General features: G+C 40.8%; 1 protein-coding gene across 6 annotated transcripts in view; it reads right to left on the bottom strand.

The window, feature by feature from the left end:
* Window positions 1-22,592, bottom strand: part of LOC119647592 (rho GTPase-activating protein gacF) — a 590,569-nt gene that overhangs the window by 383,168 nt on the left and 184,809 nt on the right. For all 6 annotated transcript variants that reach the window (XM_038048610.1, XM_038048613.1, XM_038048607.1 and 3 more), the window contains exon 2: window positions 1,298-1,374. The gene's annotated coding sequence lies outside the window, so the exon portion shown is untranslated. The remainder of the gene's footprint in view (window positions 1-1,297; window positions 1,375-22,592) is intronic.

Below are 22,592 nucleotides of genomic sequence, written 5' to 3'. Positions count from 1 at the left end.
CCCCTTGCAGCACTGTGCCTTGAACTTTGGAAAGCAATAGCGGAAGCGACTCCGATGTCGAATTGTTGCCGACGTTGCCGTTGGCTTGACCTGGGAGGCGGTTTCTGACAGGACTCTGTCTGCAAGATTCCGGTTTAGCATTTCAGAGGGTTCTTCTTCTGAGAGTTGTACTCCTAGAGAATGTAGCGCGCTCAAGATTAGAAGAATACAAATTTTGTAACCAAGGATCCTCTTGTTTCAAATTTAAGGTAGACATAGTTTAATTTTTGGGGCTTTGATAAAAGTAAGGTGGCTATTATACTAGGAAGGAATGGGTTTTCGAAAAGGAAAAAACTGACTTGTTATTGAAGACCACGGCCACTTCTTCCTCCATGATTTCCTAATCACCTTTGGTTTGGCAGATTCCCCTGATGACGATAATGCCAAAACTTGAGTTCGAAATCAAGCAAAAAACTTTGTGTAGTAGGCGAGAAAAGAGGTTTGAAAAATAGTGCTTGCATTAAAAAATATCATAGGATACTCGAATCGACTGAGTTGACACTGACACTTTTCGCAGCCGGTCCGCTTCAAAAACATATTTTGGAAGAAGGAAGTTCTTTAGAAAATCCCTCTCCTATCAAGCAGCTCAATATAAAATACATATTTGTGATTGATGCCTACATGGTTGTTGAGGGGGGGGGGGGACTTATTATGTTACAGGTAAGCTAAATTAAGTGCTCTATTTCTGATTTCCAGGATAGGGTAGGTCTAAAGTGAACTAATGAAAAGGGTGAAATTGCATTCTATCTACATAAACTCCTGTTGATAGAACAGAACAGAACGGAGATGGCCAACTAATTTCTTTCTCCTTTCCTATGGACACGAGCTTTTTTGAAAAACAAATTTCCATTTTTACATCCGTTTTTAGCTTGGAAAAAATGGTAGAAAACGACTTTTTTGTTCTAACTTTTTTGAAAAAGCTGGTGTCCGGGCCTATCGAAGGATATAACAATTACAGAAATGTTATTTTTTTCAGTTTCGTTTATCCCAACCTGAGGAAATCTGGCTAAAAAATCGGGTGTGATATGTTTTAACTTGGTGCAGTTAAGGTCACTTCTAGATCGCCATTTTCAAAAAAAAATTTCAATTCATAAATTTTAGGAGAAAAGGAATGTAATAAAATATCTGCATCTCAATATCTTGTTTACGTTTTTTGTAATCCATCCTTAAAAATACACTTGAAATTCTGATTCGTAACCGGATGACCCCCTTAAAATTTAATAAAATCGTATAAATTCATATTTTTAGTTGAGCTTACCTTAATCAGAATTTGGAGCCTTCGTGGTGAACCAAAATTAGGTTCTTAAGTAGTTACTTTTGTGTTCGAATGTGGTACTGAAAAAAAATGAAAATTGAACCTTTATTAGTTAACAATTCCGCATATAATTAGCCAGCATACTTTTGGCCTTAGAAGTCCTAGTAAAACTTAGTAGATATTACGTGAAAAAACCATCTAAATATCCTATTCGTCAAAAATAACGTAAGACCATCACATTTCCTAAAGTTCCCCAAACATCATTCTGCACCACAAGCTGTCCACTTATGTCCGGTTTATTAGAGTTCCCATTCATTTGGAAAACCCAGGCGGACATTGAATGAAACAACCACTTCTGGCAGGCTCTTGTAAATTTCCATTTAATTGTTTAAAATTAATTTTCGCTATCATCATAATTCACTGGCAAGGTTAATAGTGTCTCATTAGCTCTGTTAGTATATTTACGTTGACCAATTACTTTTTGTGTACAACAGTTTATTAGGGTCACTAAAATTAAGCGTTCCACTAATTTATCTAAATTTATCTTAGCCGTTCTGTCCAGTGAATATTTTGAATGAAAATTTCTACATCTTGACTCAAAATAATGGCTACTGGTTTTCTTGAAATAGTTGGAGTTCCAAGAAGATCCTTGAGTAAGGAAACCTGTTATGGCTGCAAATGGTCACTTGAGTTAGATATATGACTTGCATGACCTTCACTCTGCTATTTGTATTCTTTGTGCTGTTTATTTTTCTATACATCTTCAAGTATGCTATCTTATCTCACTTTATTTTTATGATCGCCTAAGAAAGTACATTTGCCAGAAGTATCTTAAATTGATTGAGAGATATTTACAGCAAACCATGAGGTTTCGTAAATTGAAAACCTTTTGTAACTCTTCTTTTAGCATCGAACTGTAAAAGTAGTATCTGCCCTAAAAACAATCTGACAAGCCAGTGATATCTTTGGATCCGCAGTTTTTTTTCGGCTCCTAAATTCCAGTCGAATCAACTAAGCAATTTGTATTTTGTAATTACCAAACTATTCGACGCCGTTACTCATTACCTCAACATGGCAAACTTGGAAAAAAAAAATTATTAATCGTTTTCGTTAACACTAAATGATGACTTAATAGTTTCTGGCTAAGAAAACCACGGATTTCCGATTATTGGTTGCAACTATGGTGGCAAGCAGGCGCTGGCCAGGCAGGTGGTGTTCTTCTACCGCAGGGTCTATAGGCACCTGCGTCTGGAGGAGAGTTCAACCGCAGTGGCCAAGATTGTTGTTCCCCGGATTCTGCGGCCAAACTATTAATGAATCTTCCTCAGCGTCCAGGAAGATTATTGATGGGTTCTGAATGTGACCAAATCGGCGTCAAATTCTCTTTCTTGGTATTATATTTAATTTTAGATTAGCTGGGGAGGGAATTCCAATGGGACCATGTATCTGTATCTCCCACATTTAGATCGAAGCCGCGGATTCAAAGACAAAGGCAAATGTGACCTGCTAAAGTGTTTAAGTCAGTAGAATCTGAAGGCTCCTTGATCACCATCTAAACCATAATTACCAGTGAAAAGTGATTAAAAGTCAGTTTGGAGGTTGTTTTTCAAACAGATACTATTGAATTATGTTCAGATAGTCTAGAAAATCCAATATATCTGAAACCTCAACTAATGTTCTTCTCAGGGTTAATTGAATACTTTTTTTTTCCTCCTTGAGCAAGTGAGTCTATAATTTTTCTTAATTTTTTCAGATTTTCCACCTTCATGATTGCAAGCTGTGTTAGCTTTCTAGAGAAGCTCATGTGAAATATTTGTTCCGGTTCTAAATTGTTTAGCACTTGCCTGCTTCTGCGCTCAGTTCTTAAATGTTGTTTAGAACATGTTTTCGGTTGTTGAGTGGAGTTGCTTCCTAAAGTGAGCAACAATTAAAATAGTTGAGTCATTTTCTGTCCATTGAACTTTGCAATATTTCACTTCGACACTTGAAATTTAGTAAATTTGTTGCCTCCAGGTGGATGAAAAAATTAATTCCACTTTCAGGAATTCAAGAGCTGCAGGTCAGAATCAATGGGATAAGATCACAGTGACGAGGAAGAGATGAGAAAACGTGAAATGATGCTGATAGTGTCAATGGCTTTTTAATGTGTGGCACTCAACGTGGACTGCTTTATTCTTCGGGGAATTTACCTCAAGATGGAGGATTACTAGCTGAAATTAGAGGCAAAAAAGTATATGTCTAAGTATGCAAAAATGGTTGAGGAAGCTAGAAACTCTTTGGGTACTTGATGGAAAGAATGAAGTTGGCATACCACACTAGTGGAATTCATAAAACTAGCGGATTAATTACCTTAAATAAAATCAGTTTATTAGGAAACTTCGTGATATGATGGCGAGAACTAATTTGCGTTTTCTTGCAGCACCAGTTTGGCTACCTTCCAAAATTCAAACTTTAAATAGGCTCAAATGTCGGTGCTTCCTTCAACGTGTCAGGCGTTCTCTTATGATATTATGCCAGGTTCACCCTTTGCATCCCTTAGAAAAAAATAACTGAATTTTTCGGGCCTCGGCAAAACAGGAGCCATTGGGTAAGTAATGGCAATCCCATGGCACAAAGGAGAAACTGTTTGATCAGTTTGACCAACATTTACGGATTCATAAATAATGACGCGAAACCCTTCTTAGGTTCATAGTATGTAGGCCGAATATCCCGAAGCATTATGCATGTTTTGAGCTCCTATTCCGGGCAAAGGATTCGATTGTGGAGAATCCTGGGGGTCGTGAGTCCGCATCCACTTGATGGCGGCCTGAACCACTTGGGAATCAACTTAATTTCTCTCTTGTGGTCCATTGGGTTTTGGGTTGAACATCTAAGTTCACCAAAAATCTTGACTGGCGATCTGACGAGTTGCCTGTCCCCTGAACGAAACCGTCAGTCAAGATAAACTTGGGTATTTAATCCAAAAAGAGGAATCCTTGGACCACAAGAGAGGAAGTAAGTTGCTTCACAAGTGGTCCCATCCGTCATCAAGAAGCATCTACTTGATGACCTCAAACCTTTCAGCGTCTTTAACAAAAAAATTCACTTCGGCCTGGTCTAGGTTTGAACTTAGGACGGATTTCATTTAAATAAAATCTGCACCCATGTCGTGTTTGCGATTATATATAAATGGAGTCATTATCGCCTGTCACTACTTTCGGTCACGCTGCTCCCAGAGCAGAGGTGAGGCAGCATCTGATGAGTTGCCTGTGCCCTGGACGAAACTGTCAGTCAAGACTAAAAAAAAGGATTCGAGCTGTATAATTCTGTTGATGTAATTCACTAGCACACCCTGGAGCATGCGCAACAATGGTTCACTTCTGCATCTTTTAAACTAAAGGAAGAGCCCCACAGTTCAAGGGCAAAGTAAAACAGTAGACCAAAAAGGGTGAGCAGCGAGAATTTCAGCTCCATAAAAGGGAGACGCACCATAAATACCTTATTTATGTAAGCTAACATGAACTACTAACTACTAAAAAGTTTTCCTGTTTCCAAGTGGTCTCCTCCAACAGTGATGCAGAGCCTCAAACCATTTGAAGAATTTTTGTTGCAATCAGGCAACTTTTGGGGTGAGATATAGTTAAAACACCGGCGCATACAGTCCTTTAGACAAAAATCCAGCCAACATGGGCTTTTTTACCATATTCGCTATTTGGAATGCCGAGGACCATGTTGAAATTTGGTTTCGAAAATATTGCGACATGTTCTGATTGATCTTGACATTTGAATCCAGACCACAATTCTGGCCCATTGCCAGTGTTCGATAATCGCCGATACATCAGGAATCTCTTCGGATCAGATCTTACCATTTTGGCAATTATAAGGCTAGCCCACTGTTACAGGCTTCTTATTTGCTAATTTTCTCTCAGCTCAGGGGTATTTAATGCCAAATTAGTCGTTAGCATCCTTCGAGCCGAACGTGCTTCCTGTTAATATCTCTTGGTATACCTCAGAAAGATTCGATTTCGGGGGTTATTGATCAAGTAGAAACCCTCGAATTTTTGCCTAATCTAATTGATTCCAGATGAGCTTACGATTGCTGGAAGGTCGGATGCAAGAATACAACACACAAAAGATCGTATCCCGGTACATAGCTTGAATTTACATCATCATCAACGGCGCAACAACAGGATTTCCTGTCTAGGCCCGGCTTAATTTGGAACTCAAAACATCTTGATTTTGCACCGAAATCCACCAATTCGATATCCCTAATCTAAATCCCTAATATCCCCATCACTCTATCGCAGAGTCTGTCTCGTCTTCTTGAATTTGCATGGTGGAAGAAAATCATTGCACATGTACGACCTTCTTCGGTCACTTGCGCGAGAAAAATTCCACGTATTTACTCTCGTTTTAATGTCATGCATGAGATGCAGATCATTGGTGTGCGGCCACTTGGTTATGAGCACATGGCTGCAAGCACAGCTGCGGGGAAACACACACAAGAAATTTGAGACTACTGGTTTGCCATTTGAAAATGATCTATTGAAAGGGGGTGAAAAAAGAAAACTAAACTCGATTGTAGAGTGGTGGAATCCAACTCAACTTCAGAAAAGGAAATAAAGAAGCCAGGTTATCGCACAAACAACTAATTTCCGACTGCTTTTTTGCCACCATGAATTTGGCTCTTGAACGTAATTTATTCTTCCTCTTTCACCTCTGTCCAGTACAGTTGCCAGCTTGGTTCGTTCAGTCGAGTCATTTTTCCTCTGTCATAGGCTTGACTCAGGTGGAGTCGGGGTGGTCTCATATCACTATTTAGTATGTCAACCCATTGTTGTTTCGGTAGCCCTTTTGGTTGTTTCCCATCGGCATGCCTCGATTAGCTGAAGAGTTCTCATTAGAACAAATTACATAACCCTACCATCGCAGACGCCTTTGTCTCTCAATTCCTCCATCATCGCTGCAACCCCATATCATAATCACGAATGTTCTCATTTCGGACGTGATCTTTGTGTGTTTGCCACTTATTCAATGCAATATTTCCGTCTCGATTTCTACCAGGCACGGTATACAACAAGCCAACAAGTTTTGAAATATTGGAAGAAAATCTACAGCCTAGATGGTGGAGGGGGTATAGCGTCAGCCTCCAAATTGCGCTGCTCTGAGTACGAATCCCAGTCGTCAGGGGTGTCTGTATTCGTCTTGTGTTTGGCTCGCTGCTGTGAACTTATCACTTACACAGCGTCATGTATGATGATTTTCCTGTATATGCTGTGAGAACAAAAGAGACAATAAAATCTTATAATGCATCAAGGAACTCAGCACAACAGCCGGGGAGTTACACAAACTTCAAAGATTGGCTTGCTTGTGTATCAGTGGGGTAATGAAAACCTCCGCAATGGCATCCCTAGAGGTCCTTTTGAGGTTGACTGCTCTTCATCTGTGCGTACAAATGCAGGCAAGGAGGGCAACCTTCAGAAGGTCCAGGAGTACCAGTGATGCGGGAAGTTGCAGATTCGAAAGAAAATTGATATTATTTCTAGGTGGCATCCCGAAATATTAATACCAAGGGATAACATGACAAGGAGCTTCCACTTCGGTAAGAAGTTTAAAACACGTTGGCAAACTGGGAGAGCGTGATATTGGTATGCGGCTTAAACCAGTGACGATATTATACGAGCGAGACCCATTCTGTGGAGTTGGAAAATGGTTCATGACTACAGCATTGACAATTGAAGAGAAACGGCTGAGGGAACTTTATTGGGCCAACATACCAGGAATGGAACCGTCCATCGTGCTCATGGAGGGATATGAACCCAAGCGCTCGAAAGATTGGTTAAACCTTGTCAAGAAGAGCCTGCGGATCATAGTGGGAATATTCACTGATCACTACAGGCTAAACTATCATCTGGGTAAACCAGGGATATCTACGCACACTGTCTGCAGATTCTGTGAGGATAATGACGATATCTCCACACATGTTCTGGAAGAGTGTCCGGCACTTGTACAAAGTAGGTTCAGGCACCTGGGAGAATTCTTAATAACACACATCCTTTGGAATGTAGCAAGAATTGCATATTTCTATATCGTTTAGACTAAAGTGAAAGCCTGAGAATTTCTGAACAATACAAAAAATAGATCAAAAACAGTAAATAGAGGAATTTAAATTTTATAAAGTAAAGATGAGGCAAACGGTCCTCGCAATTGGAGATAGTTGACTTTTCAGGGAACTCATTGGCATTGAACTCAAAATTGAGTCCCAAGTGGGATAAGTAACGCCTATTACAGCAACAGAAAATTTAATGAATTATAAATTTCATGCATGGAACTTATGGTTTCCACTGAAGATTGATGTGTTGATGGAACGGATTGGAAAATGCAGTGCCCATGGTCTAGAAAAATGGCACAAAACTATTAGGTAACAATCTACATGGCGACACACAGAGCATAAAACTTCAGGTGATCCCTGGAACTTTTTGGGTAAAATACCTAATTATTCCTGGCGCAGCGATTATTTCAGCGGCTCCAAATTTTTGTGGTGCTTAAGGTAGGCACTGGCCTTAAAAATTGACTTCAGGCTATAGTAAATTGGAAAAAGCTGCGGCGAGCAGATCGGCTGATGTGATGGGATCTGAAAAATTGGTTTCTTACTGACCTTCGCCCTCTCGACTGGCGACGGTTTTGTTGAAATTCACATTAAAAAGCCTGCTGTGCACACGGAATTACGAAGGTTTCAGCTTTCAAACCATCTTTTCGGCTTTATCTCAGCCTCCGGGATTATCTCAGCCTATTCAAGGCACATATTCCAAACTGAATCTGGTATCGCGTGTCATTTTTCATATAGGAACTCTCAAATTTTGTGAATTTCCACCGAGATAATCTGATTGCTTCTGAAGAATCAAAAGATTCGCTTTCTGTCATATCCTAGATGGTGGTCTTTGTATCTGTATACATTTTTTTTTTAGGTGGCTGCGGTTTCGTTCTTGACAGAGGGGGTGCGCATTATATCTAAGGGAAAAACCGCCAAGTATCATATTTCTGGCCAAAGCTGGCCGAAGCTGAAATAATTTGTTGTCACGAATTGAGGGAGCTCTGAATCCGCTATCAACTTGATGACGGACCGGATTAATTGGAGAGAAACTGTCTCTCACTTTTCTGGTTCATGGGCTTTCACCCAAAATTTAAAAACAAAAAATTAACGACTTGGCGGCATGTGTTTGCTTTATCCGGTGACAAACGTACAAGAGAATGCATTTGCTAATATGCACAAATTTTTTTCCTATTTTCTAATTCCCATCCTAATATTCACTAAAAAAAATAATTTTAAGTGTGAAAATTTTTATTTTCTTTTTCAGAATTTTATTCACAAATCCTATCATCTTGAAGCTTCCTCCCAAGCCTCGAAATCCATTTAAACCTATCTGAATTTTAATATATCTATTTGCAATATTCCGAAAACGATCATTAAGGTTTTTGTTGTTGCTTTCACATAGACCTAATCATGTTGCATATTATTAAAGGTAGTCCTAGTGCTTGTTTCTCGCTAAAGCAAAATGTATTCGAATGCAAATCGATTTTGATGGTATAAAGCCAAGGAAGCTTTTGCTATTGTCCCAGCCGACGTTGAATTTTGAATTCAAGATCTAAGTCTAAAACAAAATTTAGTGAGACATTGGTCAGCTGAGGAAGGTGGACCGGTAGTCAGCTGACTTGAAGCCAGTATTGTTTCGAATCCGGATAGTTGAGTGGCTACAGGAGGCGTGGAGTGGTTACAAGGCTGTCATACGGAAGGTCGTGGTTCAAATCTCACTGGTGGCAGTGGACCACCCATCTACATTCTCGAGTCTGGCTAGCAAAGAAGTAGTCAACCGATTGCCAATGGAGCACTTTAGAGGGCCTTCAATATTTGTGGGCAAATCTTCACGGTCAATTTCGGCTACTTTTTGGGTTTCGGAGAAGTTCTTCCCACACGGTCATCTCCGGCCACTCAGAATCATCTTTTGGTCATCACCAATCGTAAAAGTCAAACCTACAATTCTGAGTCAAATCTAAATGAATTTGTATCTTTTACCAATAGGGAAAGATTGTCAACAGACTACCTTAATTTTCAATTCAGAATCTTTCTGGTCAAAACTTCTAATAAAATAAGTACGTCAGCTTTCTTTCCAAACAGATGCGAATCAATATCCAGAGAATTCAGTGAGACGGCAAAAATTGTAGATAGAGTCCCAGCCCTTGTTTTCAATTAACGGATCGGCTTATCTTATGTAACTGTACAGTAGTACATCATCAACTTCTCCAGCTTCAACTAAAAGAACAATTTTCATGGAAAATCACAAGAATAAAACTCCATGACCTTAGATGAAATGAATCATCTTTCATTGACGTTAAGAAGTTGTAAATTCATCCATCTTCTGCCAATAGTCTCCTCTATTATCTTCAGATAATTTATCTGACAAGAAATGCCTAGAATAGACTTAAAATATAAACTGATGATAAAATCTTACTAATATCATACTAAAAACTTACCACGTATTAAAGAAGCATAAAATATTGCTTTGTTGGGGTAACAACTTAGCGTTTGCAATTAAATCCGATGATGGTGGAAATAGATAGAAGTTGGGTTTATGTAGCTTAAAAAAAGCGTAATCTTGTATGTGGCACACCTTTCCTCAGTATGTATGAAGAGGTGAGTGGAAGCTAATAACATTTTGCTAATATTTATTAACAATTTATGAGCGGCGATTCGGTGTTTTCCATTCAATGCGGACATTGGGAGGAACGAATCTTTTTGTGTTTAGCGGGCAGCCACCGACTTTGGAGGTAATGCTGCAACATACAATAGGATGTCTCTGCATATGAATAGAGACTTGTCTCGGTGGTGATATGATAGTAGCTTCCTTTGGCGTGGTGAGTGGTGCGAAACGATGTTTACAATTTTGGAATGATTGGAAGACAAGTTTAGATAGATTGCGTACACCATGCAAAGTGTTGCGTTTGAATATTGACTAATAATTCTTATATGATTTGACACGACATTTTCTAACACTTGGCTCATTGTCAGGGGGAACGCGACACCGAAGGTCTTGGTTACTCGCATGATACGTGCAAGACAGAAGGATTTAATAATGGTTATGAAAACCATGTTTTCAGAATCTTTTACCTCCTGAGAATACTTGGTTTACTATCGGTTAGATACTCTTTTGATAACAATTTACGATATATGCATAATCCTCAGGCGTGCAAGCCGAAGGAACATCATCACTATTTGCAGCAACATAAGGGAGGCACTCTTTATGAGGTATAAGATAACAGATTGACAGCAGCTATATATGGATGTCATCGTAGTGCTGTCATAGCGGCAGATCACCGAGGTCCGTGACATCATTAAAAGGTCGGTGACAGACAGCTCATACAACCATAAATAACTAAAAAAGTGGTTCTGTGCCAGTTAGGAGGAAAACATAAGACAACCCACGGAGAGATCGTCAATGAGCCACGGGAAGCCGTTTCCGTCGTCGGCAGGGTCTCAGCGGAATTCTAGAGTCGCTGATGAGGAGTAAGACGCCTACCATTTGCTCTTTGGCTGATTATGACGACCCCACATGCTACTACGAACTACAGCCGACTTACCCAGTAAGGTCTGCACACATTCGCCAAGCACCGCATCATGAACAAAAAGCGTTTAATGCAAAGGTATAAACGAAGTTGTACAAGAGTCGTGAATTCTTCCGAAGGAAACGTAATTCTTCTCGGCAAAGTCAAAGGAAATGCATCAATCAACTGGAGGACTCCGGATTAATTACAGTTAGGAGCCATTTTATTCCTTCACAAGAAGCTCGGTCTGGTGGAGGGTATAACTGAGAACTACTTCAAAAATACTCCGCCTCCACAGTTAAGGTGGCCCAAGAAATTAATCATATTTATCGATAAAGTATTTCCTCGATTAGGATTCATACCAATGCATCCCAGTATCGAGTTTACCCTGGAGACGGAAAGGAAGGTCAATTACCTTTTCTCGACCTGGTGTTGAGGAGGAAGTAAAAAAAATTAAACGTGGAAATCTACAGTACGACGGACACCGACAATGAGGTACCTCCAGTATAAAGCCGCCCCCTTTAAACCCATCCATCGAATGCTAACTCTTTTTATTTCCCCGGAGGGTGTAATGAAAGACACGAAGCACATTTATGAGATCGCCAAACTCGATCGATTAAAACATCAACAGCTTCATCAGCAAACGAAAGGGGTTCCTCTAACCAATAGTCCAGACGGAGAATAGCTCTAGAATTCAACGAAATTTCCCTTCCATTGAAAAAAAAATGAGGTAACATAGTTTGGACGTCGTTTTAGCAACAAGAACAACCTGTTCAAAAACCCTTCTAGGATCAACCAAGGATCCAATCGATCAAATGGGGAGTTCGGGATATACGAAATTTCCTGCGCAGATTGCAAAAAAGTAAACATCGGACAGACCAAAAGGAGTGCGGAAACATGTATTGAAAAACGCGGGCAGAAAGCCCAGTTGCAGAAAAAGGATGTGACGTCCTCACCAGATGGTTTCCTGCAAAAATGTAAGACCGGAGAAGTACGTGAGAGATACAGGGAAGTTAGACGGGTCCGCATGTCTGGAAATTTATTGAACACCGTAATTGTATTCTGGTACCTAATAGATCAGGGGAGTCAAAGCAATTATATAGCTGAGAATCTGGTACAGAAGCTAAGGTTCTCCAAGAAGATGACGAGGAAAACCAGTTAGAGGACGGAAAAACCATTCAAACCATTGTAAAAGGGGTCACCAAAAGAGCTCTTCACAACACCCACAGCAAGTAAAATCACTAAGAGGAGATAAACAACTGACGGATTCGGTAAGAGGACTGGTAATATCTGCAAGGTGTGCAGGTGATATATCTTCAAAAATACCTCACTTGAGTGGATTGTCTTCGATCCAAGGGATGCTCTGGGTTGTCCGAACACTTTAGCTCAGGTCTTCTTAAAAAAACTGGAGCTGGCGTTTTGTGATGAGCTTTTGAATAAAAAACCAATGCTGTGGATTAGCAAACCTGCCAGGAATCGACCGGATCGGATAGGAGATATCTCGTTCCATGTCTCTTCAAGAGTAATATAGCAATAAACTACAACAACTACAAGTTCTGACCTTCCAGAAGGAATAGCATTCCGCTCGGGCAGTTTGCGAGATTTTAGTCAGGGGCAGACTTCGCTGGACGAAATGGGCCTCGAATTGGAAGGAAATATTGCAGCATGTGGATTAGTTACATCAGATAGGTTAGTTATTGAGGTAAAAAAACAGGGACTAACCTTAAAATAGGGGGAATCTATTTTATTCCCCAAGAGGAGTGCCTCCTCTGTCAAATCAATACGTTCTAAATTGTGGAAAATACCAAAAGGAGAGTCCTTGCTGTCATCGTCTCTTTATATGACCCTATAGGATGGTTCCTATCTGTCATAATGAAATTCAGGATAGAGATCCAAAGTTTGCGGCAAGAATACAACTTTTAGCCGGGAACACAAGGGAATAATTGGAAGGTATTTTTCCACTCTGACTTTAAAGTCCCTTGCTAGACTGGTTGGAATACCAGCGCTAACAAATTTGAGCTCTTCGAGTTTAGTGATATATGTGGACATGGATATGCCACTGTCATTTATAGTGGAGCAAAAATGGAATCAGGGTGTAATATTCAATTGTTAGCAGTTAGGGGACTCCCTTTGAAACTCGGGTCAATGAACACCCCGAAGTTTGCACAATTTCTATGCTAAAGTTTGGGAGTCTTGTGTCCCTAACAGGAGGCATGGAGGAATCCTGGAGCTTTAACGATGCATTTCACTGCGTCTTCCGAATCTGAAGTTGGGTTAATGGATTAAGTGTAGGGTAAGGGAAATTTGGAATGTCCTGTAGGAAATGTGCTTCATGTAAAGTCGAGGCTAACATTTCGCGATTCTGTCAATAGAGGAGTGTTTCCGAGTTTCCGATTTGTGGTTCACTGGACCTCTATTGCTACAGAAAAGATGGTGGTCTTTAAAAAGGCAACCGAGCAGTACCCATATTTTTAGATTATCCAACTTCTCGTGGTCTATTTGCATGGTTACTCTCTGTTTAACGATAATAGATTAGGTTATTTAGATAGATAGGTTATTTGTGATGATTCTGATGGTTACGAACTTATCTTAGTGTTGACTACGATCTTATTTTGTTGTCACTACTACTTAGCCTTTTACTAGCTGCGGCATGTTAGAGGTGGTGGCAGTGGTCCGGCATATAGGAGGAAGGTTTATACAAATACGCAGAAAGTCAAGGCCTGGGGAGAGTAGAGGAGAGGGGCTGATATTTCACACATCCAGACTTCTCGGTGGTGAGGGAAGGGGTAGCAGAATAAAGATACACAACAAAATAGTTAAAGCTAAGGAGATAATAAAGAGACCCATACAATGTTCACCCCCTGGCTTATCCCTCTACGACTATAATTGTATTCATTCACCAGGAGCGCTACATATTTTCTGTTAAGTTTTGACTTTCTGGATGCAGGCAATTAACCCAATTTCAAGAATATATACGTAGAAGCCTCAACCTTATACATGGCATAGAGGTTAATTCAGCGATTCTGTTAGTCGCCATTTATCTAAAGTCAAATAATCTCAACACTTTTCCGCTACTTCTAGTACTTGTTGTTACAGCGTTCTCAAAACCCTAACTTACAATATAATTTTCCCTTCTGCGTAGTTGCTTTCCGGGGGTGGAAAGGGGAAAGCGGCCTTTATCATTTCTCTGCGTTATAATCATGAAAGCTATTTAGCAAGGGATTTAATGCCAAGCGCCCACAATACTCGATGCAGATAATGTTTTTGAAGCGTCTACCAATAAAACTGATCTCGGGCAACTCGCACAAATTTGGAATGATCACCTTCAGTAGCGCAGTATTAAGCTAGATATCCTAAAGATCCAGTTTCTAAAAGCCAACCATATGAGTGCAGTACTCATACGGTCATGGTGACCGTGCATGTGAAATTGCGACGGTTTCCATGTCTCTATGGCTCTGAGAAAATTTTGTATAACCCGTTATGATTACATGCCAAATTAGGACACCCACAACCGATATGACATCGCACTGATAGCAACTCGGTAGCCTAAACAACCGAGTTGATGAGAAACAATCAAAAAGTCGACCCACACAGCAGCATCGTTATACTTGAGACAATGACTCCTCGACCAAATCTAGATCAAACCCGAGATTCAATTGAGTTAACCCCGCTATCGAAAGGGGTTGAATCTACAGAATAAGGAAGAAATTCAAAGTCAGATATGTCTTCCAACAAAAATAAACTGTTTTGCAGTGCACTGTTGCACTGTTTTGTGAAATGTACTTCAGCCCCCTCCCCCCAGGAATTTCCAAGAAGCTTTCTACCCATTGTGGTGTAAATTACCCATATTGTTTTGACAATTTTGACGTTAGAACTGCTGAGGCAAAACCTACTTCCAATTCTCTGATGAAAGGTATAGAACTCTCGTTTATCTACTTATAATGTTGGCCCCTAATGATGAAGTAGTTTTCTTCCATTCAGATCTCTCCCAGCTTTGTGCATGATTTCCCTTCACCCTTCCTCGTTGGTTAACTTTGCTGCTAGTTTGGACAATATTTTACTAGGGTGGTCACTTCTTCGACTAAAACAGTTGGAAAATGGACTTCCATTTCAAAGATTCAAGGGCGTTTCTGGAGTTCCCCTATTAACGACCTCAATGAATTTGCGTAGATTCGAATGTGTAGGTATAAGACTTATTTTAAAAGGGGGTGATATGGACATGCAAAAAACAAGTCATACAAGAAGCAATGGCATGCCCGGGAGCAGGTTCTGTAAGGGCAGATGTCAATGACGTCCATATTTACAGCTGTCACGCTTCTCTTAAAGCAATATCAGCGTAATATGAGGAGATGCTGTTGAACGCTAGAAGCCATAGTATTAAAACGACTGCCGGCGATTTAAAAAAATGGGCCTCAAGCTGGGGAAGCCGAGTGACAAATGCCAGTTTCTAAGTCCTATAGGTTTAGCACTTGCACGGCATTAAGTGTGATGATAATGAATCCAAATCACAGTTTAATTGAAAACTGCGATTGTATGAATGCCCTTTACTCTCCCGAATCTTCGGCGGCAGTTGAAATCGCAACAACGAGGAGCGCACTAAGAAATGTTATTCAGAGGACACTTCAGCATCTAGATCTGGAATGAAAAAGTATGAGGTCTAAGGGAAAAATTTTGGACCAAAAACGCTAGTGTTCGATATTCCAAAGTGATGCCACTCCAATCCAACTCAAATTATCGAGACTTTATTGCACCTACCCAGATCATCCGCTTTTCGATTTAATTGACCTAGCTGGCCTAACTGAACCCGAACTTAGATGTTGCACCAGTGCAACCTTCTAAGTATATACTATGATAATAAATGAGCGACTTCCCCTGCCAGCATCTAGTTTCGGTTGACCATGTAGGTATCACGTCAAGTAGAATAAAATCTGCCTTTACATTTTGGGATCTATAAGAACGTAACTACAAACGGCTTTCAAGATAAGTTCGTCTCTTCTTTATGCTTTGAACCTCCGTGATGTCATGTTGGCGTATACCTCGTGGTGGCCCTATTCTTGTAGGTTGCTATTGATTGCCTTGCTTGGCTTGATCCTGAGGGTTCATTCAACTAGGAGCCTGTACTTAAATATACCTGAAGTCCTTAAGAGATCTTGCATTCTCTGGTATGCATGACAAATATGCACTAGCATAAAGGGATGCTTCAACGAAGGTGAGAGAGCGCTAACAAGGACTTTTCGGCATTCTCACAGGCACCAGTTTTAGGCCGCTTCCTTCAGTGATGCGCTGCAGTTTAATGAGGAATAAGTTGGAAACAAAGGGTTTATTTTTAGGCCAGGGTACCAGTGTTTTGAGTTTGGGAGAGCCTGTTCGTAGAAAGGTGGGGTTGAAGCGCAAAATTGGTCCATGAAGGACAGCTATCTGAAGGACGATCATGTCAAATTTGGCATTATCCTCAAAAACGATCATAGCAAAAGCATATGTCCTGAAAAATCCTGCGTGTGGTTGCTTTCGGGTATGAAGCGGAAATGGTAAACTCTTGGACGGCAAGTACAGAGAGGAAACAGAGGGAGTAAAATAATTAAACGTAACGTTTGGAAGTGCTCAATTTGAAGAATTATAGGGAATAAATACTTAAATTGTACCTTTCTAAATTGAGATTGTCCGGTCTTTTATTATCCTCAATAAAAATAGCAATTATTGTAATTGTAACAGCTTTCTTTCCCGCCTTTATGTGCATCCAACCATTAATTACAAACCATTCCCACTAATCAAATTTCCTCCAAATGGCTTAATGGCGTAAGACTTTAACATTATTACCGGAAAATCTATTGTTCACAAAGGAGCTACCACGCTGTTAAACATGCTTACATCTACTCAAGTAATTGATACTCCCCTATCGTAAATTAATGAAAATCAACAGCTACCGACTCTTGGCAATGCGTTACAAAACACATTACTCCGTAGTTACTATCCCTCTTGATTTCTATTACTGGGAGAATGCACTCACTGCACTGCAGTGACAAGAAAAGCAAAAACAAAGAAGTTATGGAAGAAAATGCCTTTAAGGCCTTCAGCTTTTGGTTGATGGATTTATGATCCAAATGAAATCGATCCCGATACGATCGTTGAATATACCAACAGATCGGTTATGTCTGTAGGGCTATTAATCGCGTCAGAAAACATTCCCGGCAGTTGTAGGATGTATTGTCGCACCGTCATAAAGACAAGAAAGCCACTTTATTACAGACTGTGCTATATTGCTATTTTTTCAGCGGATCTCATAACCATTGTTAGGGGAGAGTGTCCTATTGGGAGTGGGTACCTACTGCTGGTAATATTGTGGAGGTTACTATTTCAGACAAAAATCTATCCTTTTATTCGATAAGGCTTTCAAAAACTTGATCTCCTGCCTAGACTCTACACACTCTCGGTCCTGGGATCTAGCACTTTTCTAGATTTTCAGATTTTCCGGCCTCTGACTAGTCTAGTCGCTTTCTGTTCGTCGTCTGAAGGTCGTTTTGCCATTTTCAGGTAACTTCGATCAACTAGTGACCATCTTCTTCATATAACTCCGGGACATTTTATTTGAAAATATAACTCGGATACGACCCCATCTACTGGGCCTAATTTTGAGAAGCAATCGACCCTTATATTTTAGTGCATAGACCACTCGTCTCAGGCAAGTACCCACTTTTTTAAAAAATTCAATAATAGCTGACAGTTGAGCCTCAAGTGCAGAGGTACCTCTTCAGATGCTACCTTACCTCTAAGCCTAAGTCTGAAGGAAAAGTCCTGCGTCAAAACCGCTAGCTGCTTTTTTATTTGACAAGGTGGGTACTTGTCCAAGACGATAGGTTTGTGCGCTTAAAACAAGGAGTCAGTTGCACCTTAAAGATGAGTGCATTCGGTCTCCAAGTGGATGAGGACTCAGGCCCAACTAATATCCTCCAACAAAATATTCGTATAAAGAAGAGCCAAATAAGGCTCTGGATGACCAGAAAAAAATTGGTCATAGTGAAGAATAGTGAACCAAATGTAAACCATGCGAACAACGCCATCATCATTAAAGGTCCTCTTGTCGACTACGTCCCCTAAAGTGTACTGTCACCTATGACTCTTTGAAAAACACCTCACTAAAGCATACCTACCACTATACGCAATATTAAAAGGTCTTTGAAATTTCCAAACCGCACAAAGTGGTTACACGTAGCCATATCACTTTTTTTGTTTGACTTTTTGCTTTTCTTTAAGACATTTTTTCATAATAATTTCCAAGTTATCGATCTTGCTAGATTGAACGTTGCAAGATCGGTGCTAGATCGTTGTCTACAGACTTAACCGCATAAACCACAAAGAGATTGCTGCAGCAAAAAAATACGTATAAGCAAAAGTGTTTACAATGGCCGAATCGATCGATTATTGACTGATCTACCACGCGAATCAATAGATCGATCAGAAGAAAATGAATTTGCATGGTTTTTATAGGAATGAGTTAAGCTGCTTAGATTAGTGGTAGACGGATCTAGAGGTGATGATTGAGAGCTGGGTCGTTGTTGTAGTTCATTACTTTTCCAAGGAATTGGATGCAGTAGCAACAATTTAATTGAAAACCTTGTTCAGAATATAAAAGTTGTGGATTTACGAAGTTAGAGGGTCATTTTGGATAATCTTCACATGTCCTTACCAACTTTTCGTGTCCTTCACCAATTGCGATAGGATCGCGTATTCGCATCTGAAAACCTAAAATAAAAACCTAGAAAGTCGCGAAATATTTCCAAACGGGGCTGGGTTGAACTCTGAATAACGCAATAATGAAAACTCGGCTCCCTTCCGAAAAACTGGTAGACCTGAAGTTATGTTCCATGAAGGGAAATTCATGACGGATTGTATCCTCGACCTTAGTCTTTTTCAACTGTTTATTTTGAGTAAGAGGCCGTTTCCGTCAAAAAAAAACTTTGTTTCCCAGCGTTGAACCCTGAAACCTTTTTTCAAATTAACCATTTTTGGAGAGAATTTAGTAGCCAGATTTTCAAGAACAAAGGAGGGACATCCTTATTAGACTATATTTACTTACGTCTTCCGTTTTTATTTCCTTTCTATAGGTAATTAAACATTGACGAAGATAACATTTGACTCCCGATGTACGTTATTTGTTTGAATGCAGGAAACTGTAGCCAACAAAGGAAGTCCTTTCTTTGCTCTTTCCACTCTTTCTACATTTTCAACTGCAGTGTTTTTCGCTCCTGCGAAGGAAAGGTTTTTTTTTTCAAAAAAGGAAAGCTTAGTTTACCCTCGATGGATTCACCCTTTATTGGTCGATAGCAGACATGAAGTTCTCAGCCAACATGCTAGAAGCCCCGTCATTCTCTGACGAAGTGAAGCATGCATTAAGACAAAAAATCGCCCATAGGTCCTTTGACTGCAATAATGGCGAAGGTGGATAGGGTTGTCTTCTGATATCGGAAAACGAACCTGCATACAATTTTTGGATAAGGTAACAGTGACATTTTTCAGGCTTACGTATTTGTCAGCATGAGTCCAAGCAAATCAGCAACTGATCAGATTTTCTCTCGCCAGCGAGCGATGGAAAAATCTACTTCTAGGCTACGTATGGTAGCAAAGCCAAGGCAAAACTTTACACGGCCTCGAGAGAATTCGGTATCCCGACGAAATTGATAAGAGCGACTAGGATGACCCTGACCAATATGCGAGGCCAGATAAAAGCAGCAAGATCACTCTCGAGACCATTCATCATCAACAACCGTCTAAGTCAAGGGGATACTCTGTTATGCATCCCCTTTAACTTGGCTCTGTAAAAAGTACGACGAAGTATATGGTGGGAACGTCATAGAACGGACAACGTCAAATCGTACTGGTTAAACGAGAAAAATGAAGATAGGAGGCTACAATTTTGAGACCGTTGAAAATTTCTCCTATGTGGGGTCGAAAATCACAACCGATATCAGCTATGACGACGAAAACCGCGGACGGTTGTTGGCTACCAACAGAGCTTATTTCAGCTTACAAAACCTGGTCCATTCAAAACGTCTCACCATAGCTTCAAAATTCTTACTGTATAAGACAACGATTCGACCAGTCCTCATGTATTCCTCGAAGGCTTGGGTTCTTAGCAAGAAAAATTGCCGCGTTCGAGAGAAGAATCCTCCGAAGAATTTTTCGCCCTTACACCAGGATCGGCAACTCCATAGCCTCTATAACAATGACATTTATGAGCGATACCACGAAAACCTGGTTGTGGATAAAATCTGGCATAATAGGTTGCGATAAGTGAGTCACCTAATCCGTATGGATGAATATGATCCAGTCCGGGAAGTCTCTGCTCAGATGAAATCATGGCGTAGGCCAGGACACCAGACAGCTTTTACATGTATCGAATTGGTGGACCTCGGCACAAAACCGGGATGACTGAGAGTTCCTTACTTAGGCAGGCCTAGACCGGATAGTGGTTGCACCGTTGATGATGATGATGATGGTATTGCGTCGTGGAATCCATTTTGCCAATTGTGGAAGTGTAAAGGCTATAATCAATGCATGCTTGTGGTGTTTCTAGCAAAAATTGACACTTTAATTGGAGGTCTGAGCCTTGAAGCGCGTTAGATCACTTCATTCTTTATGGAAATTGTCTACTTAAAGGTAACTTACATCTAAACTTTTCCATAAGCAACATCACAAAAGAGACCTCTGAGATATAGATATCATTTCTCAAGCTCTTTTGGGAAGAAAATCCTTAGACTTATAATCCAACTTAGCTCGCTAAATCATTGACATAAATTAAGGGGCGACAGTAATCCACTTGATCCCTTTTCATACAAAGGAGCAAAGAAAGTTAGAGGAGAGCAAAAAACATGTGCAGAAAGTATTACTGAGCTTGGGACATAGAATTTGTTTGTCAAACTTCGGCTAGAAAACGGAGATGTTGTAGCACAGCGGTGGATGCAGAGCATGTGATATTTTTCTGGCCAATGTTCGCGATGGTGAGAAGGAACCTGAGCTCAGAGAGTATGGTTACGGGGATGTTGAAGTCAAAGGAATACTAGTTTGGGGCTGTTTCCGCAATCACAAAAATACAGAACGAGCGGGTGACGGAAATAAGCAAGAGGACAGCTCAAAGCAAGAGAATCGTGAGTGTCTCTGACCACTTTGACTTTATTGTTGCCCATTTAGGAAATCATCCCCTTTTCTGTTCGATCTTTTCCACACTTTTCTGCTCGTTTCTGACAGTGCCAATCTCAGTTTTTGAGTTTCAAGTTGTTATCCGCGTCTGCACTCTCCAGCGGTCGGAGGAAGAAAGGGTTATGCTGATGGTATAGTGCAAAGCTGTAGGGGTAAATATGAGGATCATCTACGTGATAGAATCCAACTGGCCCACACGGCAGCAGTTCAGTGCCTCGGTGTCGTTGTCGGGAAGTTGTAGTCGGCCGCAATTTCGAAACCGCGTCCCTGAACAGGCGCAGCATGATGATATCTAGCACAGAATCGGGGGGTATATTCTCCCCGTGTACTATCTCTGCGAGGCTCTCGACGGGCTATGCGAAGGCCGAGGGGGACGAAAGGCAAGGACTGCAACCACGGCGGATCGTGGGGTGCCAATAAGGCGGCTTTTAGTATCCGGTGTCAACGTTCCAGCATCCGATTGGACTGCCGTCCTGTGCAGTGGTCCTGCGGCGACTAAAATCAAGGAGCTTGCCTAGTTCCGAGAAAAGGGAAGGTTCAAACTGCAAACTGTCGATGATTGTGAGACAATACTTGTAAGCGTGCGAGTCTCGCAGGCGCCAATGATGTCGGGGTGAATGGTGTCGAAGCCCTTGGACTAAGGGAAAACGCCTACTTCTTTTTTTACGTGCTTATTGATCTTACGCTTCTAACACGGGACGCACCATTTTGTCCAAGAGTTTACGCCGTTGTTCACGGATGGCTGGTAGTATTTTCCGCTGACTAATCGGTTGGTCGTCCTGATGCCTGGGTGCGAAATGTTGTGTATTGGGGGAATACTTCCTAGCGAAAATTGGTCGGAATAAATGGGCTATGTCTCTTGTCTGAGCTCTCGCTGAGTAGGTGGGAGTTTAATCGGAAGATAGGAAACTCTTTGAACTTGTATTTGGAGTTCTGCGTCGTCTTTCTACGCCTCGGTGATTGCCGTGTAATCGATCGCGGTGGCGACTACTACTTCCGAGATTAGTGGCAAAGCGTTCGCAAAGATGTGTTGGCGACTGTTCCGTGCGGTGGCGGAAGCGTTCTCTCCGCCAAAGTCTAAAGACCAACTCACCCCGAGAACCTAAACCTGAATATTGATTCCTCGGGGCTGGCACTGTAGAGACTCGTGGTGGTTTTTAGGAGAAGCGATGAAAAATAATCTAGCCAAAGTCTCATTTCGATAGTCAAAACCTAACGGAGGGGGTACTATCACCGTTTATAGAGCAATGAGAGGCCAGGGTTATGCTGATGGTGTAGTGCAAAGCTGTAGGGGTAAATATGAGATAGAATCCAACTGGAACTGAGAATTATTAGCAACTTATGTAGGATTATAAAGCTAAGAACCTTGAAAGGCGGACCTATGTAATACAGATAATAAAGCTGCAAGAACTTTGTTGATTTTTAGATCTAAAGGAAAAGAGAAATGCGGATACTTTACGAAAATACTACGTTAGATAATATATTGGCATAGCGCGGCCAATAATTATGTATTCTATGATGGGGT

The sequence above is a fragment of the Hermetia illucens genome, chromosome 2, assembly GCF_905115235.1.
Source record: "Hermetia illucens chromosome 2, iHerIll2.2.curated.20191125, whole genome shotgun sequence".
Taxonomy (NCBI): domain Eukaryota; kingdom Metazoa; phylum Arthropoda; class Insecta; order Diptera; family Stratiomyidae; genus Hermetia; species Hermetia illucens.
The sequence above is the reverse complement of the archived record's forward strand: the minus strand, read 5'-3'. Positions and strand labels throughout refer to the sequence as shown.